Source organism: Nomia melanderi, unplaced genomic scaffold (genome assembly GCF_051020985.1).
Source record: "Nomia melanderi isolate GNS246 unplaced genomic scaffold, iyNomMela1 scaffold0420, whole genome shotgun sequence".
NCBI classification, from domain to species: Eukaryota; Metazoa; Arthropoda; class Insecta; order Hymenoptera; family Halictidae; genus Nomia; species Nomia melanderi.
Genome location: NW_027475535.1, coordinates 1 through 10000, shown reverse-complemented (window position 1 = coordinate 10000; position 10000 = coordinate 1). Strand labels below are relative to the sequence as shown.

General features: G+C 49.5%; 1 non-coding gene across 1 annotated transcript; it reads right to left on the bottom strand.

Annotated features, from left to right (window-relative positions):
* Nucleotides 1-1998: 1998 nt before the first annotated feature.
* On the bottom strand, nt 1999-2153 carry LOC143176212 (5.8S ribosomal RNA). The gene has a single exon (XR_013000795.1). It is a non-coding gene; the product is annotated as a 5.8S ribosomal RNA (ribosomal RNA).
* Between the last annotated feature and the right edge of the window lie 7847 nt (nt 2154-10000).

Here is a 10000-nt window from a genome sequence, read left to right as displayed (position 1 = left end):
AGTCGGCGGCGGTTATATATTTATATCATTATATTCCGGCGGACGGGACGCGACGTTCGAAAGCCTCGCCAAAGAGGAGCTCCTGCCTCTTCCTCTCTCTTTTCTACGAGAAAAGATAAACGTATTTTACGGGGATACGGAAACGTTACCACGTGGTGTCACACACGATCGTCCGTCTCTTCTCTATAGCAGAAACCGATAAAAATACACCTCCCGAAAGAGAGTATATGGTGATTCTTTTTATATATATATATATATTTCGAAATACAACTGAACGTGGCGGAAGCGCACGGTGGTGGTCCAGCGAGGACACGCGACGACGGGGAATAAGAACTATTCGACCCGTTACGAATACGCATGCTCGTCCCGCACGATTTTAACACACACCGTGTTTTTCTCCAGTCGTCAAAGCGTTCGTGCGTCGAATTCGAAAAATAAAAAAAAAAGAAAAACACCTTTTCTCTCTCTCGGGGTAAAAGAGTCGATGTGTATTGTGTATAAAGGTTCTGCGAGAAGTCTCGTTTTGACGTGTGTTCCGCCGATAACGACGATCCTCCGAAACGGGGATACAGAAACGTTACACCTCACAACACGATCTCCGTCTCTTCTCTATAGCAGAAACCGATAAAAATACACCTCCCGAAAGAGAGTATATGGTGATTCTTTTTATATATATATATTTCGAAATTCAACTGAACGTGGCGGAAGCGCACGGTGGTGGTCCAGCGAGGACACGCGACGACGGGGAATAAGAACTATTCGACCCGTTACGAATACGCATGCTCGTCCCGCACGATTTTAACACACACCGTGTTTTTCTCCAGTCGTCAAAGCGTTCGTGCGTCGAATTCGAAAAATAAAAAAAAAAGAAAAACACCTTTTCTCTCTCTCGGGGTAAAAGAGTCGATGTGTATTGTGTATAAAGGTTCTGCGAGAAGTCTCGTTTTGACGTGTGTTCCGCCGATAACGACGATCCTCCGAAACGGGGATACAGAAACGTTACACCTCACAACACGATCTCCGTCTCTTCTCTATAGCAGAAACCGATAAAAATACACCTCCCGAAAGAGAGTATATGGTGATTCTTTTTATATATATATATTTCGAAATTCAACTGAACGTGGCGGAAGCGCACGGTGGTGGTCCAGCGAGGACACGCGACGACGGGGAATAAGAACTATTCGACCCGTTACGAATACGCATGCTCGTCCCGCACGATTTTAACACACACCGTGTTTTTCTCCAGTCGTCAAAGCGTTCGTGCGTCGAATTCGAAAAATAAAAAAAAGAAATACACCTTTTCTCTCTCTCTCGGGGTAAAAAGAGTCGATGTGTATTGTGTATAAAGGTTCTGCTGCGAGAAGTCTCGTTTTGCCGTGTGTTTCGGTAACGACGATCCTCCGAAACGTACATCTCATTCGTAAGAGAGGAAGAAAACAATCTCCCTGGGGCCAGTCGGTAATATACCGACATACGACGTGTCGTGCACATCCGTCTCACGCACGGTATACAAAATATGAATAAAACGTGTGTAGTCTCTCTCTCTCTCGACTTCTTAATATTTTCTTTCACCTCTGACGCATCATTTCAGGTGACGTCGGGAGCGCGGGAAAAAAAATTTTTCTAAACACACGAAACCGTTCATCTCACGAACAGCCGAAAAAGTTGTCGCTCAGATCCATATCGCAGTGGAGCGGTATCCGCGGGCGGTCGTAATTGAACGACGCACGACGCCGCGAACACTCACGCGAGTCCATACAAACGATTCCGATCGTTTTGCAACAACTAGAACGTACACTGTCCGTGAAATTCACAGAATTTTCGCGTGTCCGCGACAAACGCCGACGAGACACCCATCGTTCGCTCGTACGTAGCATCCTTCTCTTAACCCGACTCAGAAACGTTCTTTGCGCCCTTCGGTAAAAAAACGTTCGATCCGAAGAGGTGAACGACTGCGGGGATTTGACAGAGCTACGCAAGCAGTGTATGGTACGTAAACGACCCTCAGCCAGGCGTGGTCCAGGAATTGTATCCGTGGACCGCAATGTGCGTTCGAAATGTCGATGTTCATGTGTCCTGCAGTTCACACGTTGACGCGCAATTAGCTGCGTTCTTCATCGACCCACGAGCCAAGTGATCCACCGTTCAGGGTAATCGTATAAATTTTATATTTCACATATATAATTTTATTCTCATTTGTTCGACCTAATATCTCTCTTCTTTCAAAGAGAAGATAAAAGTTGATACCTGAATCTCCGACCAGCGCGCGAAGGAGATTCAGGCGTCGCCTTGGAGACGACACCGAAGCCTTTCGAGACGAAAAACGTTCAAGTAATATGTATATATTTCTCGACGTTCCGGGCGTATAGTGCATTCAAAAACCCGCGAAAGACGCAGAAGACTCGCACGCGTGGAAACGACGGGGATATATTTTGTATCCTACCCGATACTGAATCCATCGCGTGCAGTCGACCCTCGCGTTCTTCCGATCAGACGCATCTATTGTTGCGCGCATGTTTTCGCGTCGCATCGCGCGAAACGTTGCACGAATCGTACCGATCGATCGATTGAAAGCAAATAATGAAAAAAGACTTCACAGCTGGCTCTTTGCCGGTCATTCGTCCCATGTTATCTCTTGCCGCGAAATTGGCGCGCAAGAGTTGGGTGTCAGACGCGCGGCTTTAAAACGAGCTTCACGGCCGGTCCCTTCGTTACCGCTTTCGTTCTTTCTCTCGGAACGACCATGAACGAACACGACGAGCGACGCTACGGCATACACACGTCCACGGATTCGATTAAAAAAACAGACTTCACAGCTGGCTCTTTGCCGGTCATTCGTCCCATATTATCTCTTGCCGCGAAATTGGCGCGCAAGAGTTGGGTGTCAGACGCACGGCTTTAAAACGAGCTTCACGGCCGGTCCTCTCAATTCCGTGTACGGTACACGCAAGATGCGGGTTCCACTTCCAGACTACCCGGTCCCTTCTCTCTACGAGAATCGATAGTAGAAGAACGGCTCGAAAACGCGTCTCAGAGACTAGGGGAAAAGAAGCGGTATGCGAGCGAAACGAAAACGCATTATGGAAACGTCGCGAAACAATGTTCGACGGTTGCTCGGTTCCAATCGTGCGGCCGTTTCAATTTCTCGTGCGCTTCACCGTCCCTCCGTAACTCTGGCCGATCGCGTATACCGAAGAGCCGACACGCGCAAAAACCACAGGCATTGTATACTGTATATATATATGTTACAGTCACAGCCTTCGCGCGTTTTACTCTCCGACGCGGGGTTTCCACGACGAAAGAGAGACAGTTTCGTGGCGGGTGACTCGGCCGAATCGCTACGACGGGTATTTCTATTATAGAACGAATCATCGCCACCCTTTACCAGTGCCCGACGAAGGAATCACAAGGTCATCTGGAGTTTACAATGCCAGCGACGGTAATTCCAACGAAGACCCGATAAGTCAACTCATCGTTCTATTTCTCCCCGTACAGAAAAGCGAATCGACGCTAACGCACCTCGCGCAAGCACGAACGTTCTCTTCGCGTGGATCATCCCATCGTCGAAAGATGTAAAGACGCATTGGAGATCGTGGTCTCTGGCGGGCTCATTGCACGCCCCACTGCATATCTTTCCTCGAATCGAGAATGATTCGTCCACTAAGGCTGCGAAACTACGCGTCGAGGAAACTAGGGGAAAGAAGCGGGATGCGAGCGAAACGACAATACATTATGGAAACGTCGCGAAACAATGTTCGGCGGTTGCTCGTTTCCTCCTGCGGACGTTTCATTGCTCGGGCGCTTCACGTCCCTCCGTAACCTTCGCGCGATCGCGTGCCCCGGAGAGCCGGCAACCGGTGAACCACAGGCGTATAAACTATAGTCTTCTATAGCAAGCCTTCGGCGGTTACTCTCCGACGCGGGGATTCCACGACGAGAGAGAATTTCGTGGCGGGTGACATCGGTCGAAACGCTACGACGGGTATTTCTATTATAGAACGAATCATCGCCACCCTTTACCAGTGCCCGACGAAGGAATCACAAGGTCATCTGGAGTTTACAATGCCAGCGACGGTAATTCCAACGAAGACCCGATAAGTCAACTCATCGTTCTATTTCTCCCCGTACAGACAAGCGAATCAACGCTATCGCACCTCACGCATGCACGAACGTTCTCTTCGCGTGAATCGTCCCATCGTCGAAAGATATAGCCGCTTGGAGATCGTGGCCCATCAAGTTCTTCCGTAACTCCTGCGCGATCGCGTACCCCGGAGAGCAGGCAACCGGTGAACCACAGGCGTATAAACTATAGTCTTCTATAGCAAGCCTTCGCGTTTACTCTACGACGCGGGGATTCCACGACGAGAGAGATTTTCGTGGCGGGTGACACGGCCGAATCGCTACGACGGGTATTTCTATTATAGAACGAATCATCGCCACCCTTTACCAGTGCCCGACGAAGGAATCACAAGGTCATCTGGAGTTTACAATGCCAGCGACGGTAATTCCAACGAAGACCCGATAAGTCAACTCATCGTTCTATTTCTCCCCGTACAGAAAAGCGAATCGGCGCTATCGCACCTCACGCAAGCAGGAATGATCTCTTCGCGTGGATCGTCCCATCGTCGAAAGATGTAAGACGTACAGAAATCGTGGTCCATCACGATTATTCGTAACTCTCCGAGTCGCGTATCTGAGAGTAGGGCAAACGGAGAACCACAGGCATAAATAATACTATATATTTCTTATATATAGTTAGCCTTCGCGTTTTACTCTCCGACATGGGGATTCCACGACGAGAGAGAGTTTCGTGGCGGGTGACTCGGCCGAATCGCTACGACGGGTATTTCTATTATAGAACGAATCATCGCCACCCTTTACCAGTGCCCGACGAAGGAATCACAAGGTCATCTGGAGTTCACAATGCCAGCGACGGTAATTCCAACGAAGACCCGATAAGTCAACTCATCGTTCTATTTCTCCCCGTACAGAAAAGCGAATCGACGCTATCGCACCTCGCGCGAGCACGTAACTACTCTTCGCGTGGATCGTCCCATCGTCGAAAGATGTAAGACGCACGGAAATCGTGGCCCATCAACGTTTTTTTGTAACTCTGCCGATCGCGTATCACAGAGCCGAGACGCACATACCACAGGCGTATAATACCGTTTTCTTTCGTATGGTAAGCCTTCGCGTTTACTCTTCGGCGCGGGGTTTCCACGTCGAGAGAGACTTTCGTGGCGGGTGACATCGGTCGAAACGCTACGACGGGTATTACTATTATAGAACGAATCATCGCCACCCTTTACCAGTGCCCGACGAAGGAATCACAAGGTCATCTGGAGTTTACAATGCCAGCGACGGTAATTCCAACGAAGACCCGATAAGTCAACTCAACGTTCTATTTCTCCCCGTACAGAAAAGCGAATCGACGCTGTTGCACCTCACGCAAGCACGAACGTTCTCTTCGCGTGGATCGTCCCATCGTCGAAAGATGTAAGACGCACGGAAATCGTGGCACATCACGTGTTTTCGGAACTCTGTCGACCGCGTATCTCAGAGACGACGCGCGCGAACCACTGGCATATACTATTATATATCGCGTTTTACCCTCCGACGCGGGGATTCCACGACGAGAGAGAGTTTCGTGAGCGGGTTGACTCGGAAGAAACGCTACGACGGGTATTTCTATTATAGAACGCATCATCGCCACCCTTTACCAGTGCCCGACGAAGGAATCACAAGGTCATCTGGAGTTTACAATGCCAGCGACGGTAATTCCAACGAAGACCCGATAAGTCAACTCAACGTTCTATTGCTCCCCGTACAGAAAAGCGAATCGACGCAATCGCACCATACGCGTGCACGTAACAACTCTTCGCGTGGATCGTCCCATCGTCGAGAGACGTAAGTTTCCATACTATGAATTCGCGTTTTACTCTCCGACGCGGGGATTCCACGACGAGAGAGAGTTTCGTGAGCGGGTTGACTCGGAAGAAACGCTACGACGGGTATTTCTATTATAGAACGCATCATCGCCACCCTTTACCAGTGCCCGACGAAGGAATCACAAGGTCATCTGGAGTTTACAATGCCAGCGACGGTAATTCCAACGAAGACCCGATAAGTCAACTCAACGTTCTATTGCTCCCCGTACAGAAAAGCGAATCGACGCAATCGCACCATACGCGTGCACGTAACAACTCTTCGCGTGGATCGTCCCATCGTCGAGAGACGTAAGTTTCCATACTATGAATTCGCGTTTTACTCTCCGACGCGGGGATTCCACGACGAGAGAGAGTTTCGTGAGCGGGTTGACTCGGAAGAAACGCTACGACGGGTATTTCTATTATAGAACGCATCATCGCCACCCTTTACCAGTGCCCGACGAAGGAATCACAAGGTCATCTGGAGTTTACAATGCCAGCGACGGTAATTCCAACGAAGACCCGATAAGTCAACTCAACGTTCTATTACTCCCCGTACAGAAAAGCGAATCGACGCAATCGCACCATACGCGTGCACGTAACAACTCTTCGCGTGGATCGTCCCATCGTCGAGAGACGTAAGTTTCATAGTAAGCCTTCGGCGTTTTACTCTCCGACGCGGGGATTCCACGACGAGAGAGAGAGTTTCGTGAGCGGGTTGACTCGGAAGAAACGCTACGACGGGTATTTCTATTATAGAACGCATCATCGCCACCCTTTACCAGTGCCCGACGAAGGAATCACAAGGTCATCTGGAGTTTACAATGCCAGCGACGGTAATTCCAACGAAGACCCGATAAGTCAACTCAACGTTCTATTTCTCCCCGTACAGAAAAGCGAATCGACGCAATCGCACCATACGCGTGCACGTAAACAACTCTTCGCGTGGATCGTCCCATCGTCGAGAGACGTAAGTTTTCATAGTATTAATTCGCGTTTTACTCTCCGACGCGGGGATTCCACGACGAGAGAGAGTTTCGTGAGCGGGTTGACTCGGAAGAAACGCTACGACGGGTATTTCTATTATAGAACGCATCATCGCCACCCTTTACCAGTGCCCGACGAAGGAATCACAAGGTCATCTGGAGTTTACAATGCCAGCGACGGTAATTCCAACGAAGACCCGATAAGTCAACTCAACGTTCTATTTCTCCCCGTACAGAAAAGCGAATCGACGCAATCGCACCATACGCGTGCACGTAAACAACTCTTCGCGTGGATCGTCCCATCGTCGAGAGACGTAAGTTTTCATAGTATGAATTCGCGTTTTACTCTCCGACGCGGGGATTCCACGACGAGAGAGAGTTTCGTGAGCGGGTTGACTCGGAAGAAACGCTACGACGGGTATTTCTATTATAGAACGCATCATCGCCACCCTTTACCAGTGCCCGACGAAGGAATCACAAGGTCATCTGGAGTTTACAATGCCAGCGACGGTAATTCCAACGAAGACCCGATAAGTCAACTCAACGTTCTATTACTCCCCGTACAGAAAAGCGAATCGACGCAATCGCACCATACGCGTGCACGTAACAACTCTTCGCGTGGATCGTCCCATCGTCGAGAGACGTAAGTTTCCATACTATGAATTCGCGTTTTACTCTCCGACGCGGGGATTCCACGACGAGAGAGTGTTTCGTGAGCGGGTTGACTCGGAAGAAACGCTACGACGGGTATTTCTATTATAGAACGCATCATCGCCACCCTTTACCAGTGCCCGACGAAGGAATCACAAGGTCATCTGGAGTTTACAATGCCAGCGACGGTAATTCCAACGAAGACCCGATAAGTCAACTCAACGTTCTATTGCTCCCCGTACAGAAAAGCGAATCGACGCAATCGCACCATACGCGTGCACGTAACAACTCTTCGCGTGGATCGTCCCATCGTCGAGAGACGTAAGTTTCATAAGTAAGCCTTCGGCGTTTTACTCTCCGACGCGGGGATTCCACGACGAGAGAGTGTTTCGTGGCGGGTGACTAGGCCGAAACGCTACGACGGGTATTTCTATTATAGAACGAATCATCGCCACCCTTTACCAGTGCCCGACGAAGGAATCACAAGGTCATCTGGAGTTTACAATGCCAGCGACGGTAATTCCAACGAAGACCCGATAAGTCAGCTCATCGTTCTATTTCTCCCCGTACAGAAAAGCGAATCGACGCTATCGCACCTCGCGCGAGCACGTAACAACTCTTCGCGTGGATCGTCCCATCGTCGAGAGACGTAAGACGCACGGAAATCGTGGTTCATCGCGTCTTTTCCTACTCTCTTGAATCGCAATTTCGTATAGAGCCTACACACGCGAACCACCGGCATATACTATTTCTTCTCTCATAGTAAGCCTTCGCGCGTTTTACTCTCCGACGCGGGGATTCCACGACGAGAGAGTGTTTCGTGGCGGGTGTCTCGGCCGAATCGCTACGACGGGTATTTCTATTATAGAACGAATCATCGCCACCCTTTACCAGTGCCCGACGAAGGAATCACAAGGTCATCTGGAGTTTACAATGCCAGCGACGGTAATTCCAACGAAGACCCGATAAGTCAACTCATCGTTCTATTTCTCCCCGTACAGAAAAGCGAATCGACGCTATCGCACCTCGCGCGAGCACGAAACAACTCTTCGCGTGGATCGTCCCATCGTCGAAAGATGTAAGACGCACGGAAATCGTGGTTCGGCGGGCTCTATGCGCCTTGTTCAAAGTAAAAAAAAAAAATTTCGACGGACGGGAGAAGTGTATTTCTCCGCGCGTAAGCCGTTCGAAATTTCCGACGGACGGGAGATGAACTCTCCGCGCGTAAGCCGTCTAGTCATACAGCAAAGCAGGTATCGAGATACCTCTCTGTGCATGATCGTTCAAGTATTTTTCACGAGGAAGCGTTGTTGCACGTTTATCGCTCCTTCCTCCTCTGTATATATAATATTATTTCTCTTGTGTATCGAGTGTGTGCAGAAATTGAACTCGTACACTTATATATATATATGTATGTATCTTTCGCTCCTTTTTATATTATCTTTCGCTCCACTCTTTATATTTCTCATGTTTCCTTCTTTCGGTCAGTTCTTGTAGTGTATTTTGCTCGTTAATGATCCTTCCGCAGGTTCACCTACGGAAACCTTGTTACGACTTTTACTTCCTCTAAATGATCAAGTTTGGTCATCTTCCCGGCAACATCGGCAATGCAACAACATTGCCGCGCACCAGTCCGAAGACCTCACTAAATCATTCAATCGGTAGTAGCGACGGGCGGTATGTACAAAGGGCAGGGACGTAATCAACGCGAGCTTATGACTCGCGCTTACTGGGAATTCCTCGTTCATGGGGAAAAATTGCAAGCCCCAATCCCTAGCACGAAGGAGGTTCAGCGGGTTACCCGGGCCTTTCGGCCAGGGAAAACACGCTGATTCCTTCAGTGTAGCGCGCGTGCGGCCCAGAACATCTAAGGGCATCACAGACCTGTTATTGCTCAATCTCGTGCGGCTAGAAGCCGCCTGTCCCTCTAAGAAGATTTGTTTGTACGTTGGTAGTAAAAACCCACCGACAGAAGCCGGGGGCCTTCGAGATACCATAAGTTACGTCTATTTAGCAGGCTAGAGTCTCGTTCGTTATCGGAATTAACCAGACAAATCGCTCCACCAACTAAGAACGGCCATGCACCACCACCCACCGAATCAAGAAAGAGCTATCAATCTGTCAATCCTTCCGGTGTCCGGGCCTGGTGAGGTTTCCCGTGTTGAGTCAAATTAAGCCGCAGGCTCCACTCCTGGTGGTGCCCTTCCGTCAATTCCTTTAAGTTTCAGCTTTGCAACCATACTTCCCCCGGAACCCAAAAGCTTTGGTTTCCCGGAAGCTGCCCGCCGAGTCATCGGAGGAACTTCGGCGGATCGCTAGCTGGCATCGTTTATGGTTAGAACTAGGGCGGTATCTGATCGCCTTCGAACCTCTAACTTTCGTTCTTGATTAATGAAAACATTTTTGGCAAATGCTTTCGCTTCTGTCCGTCTTGCG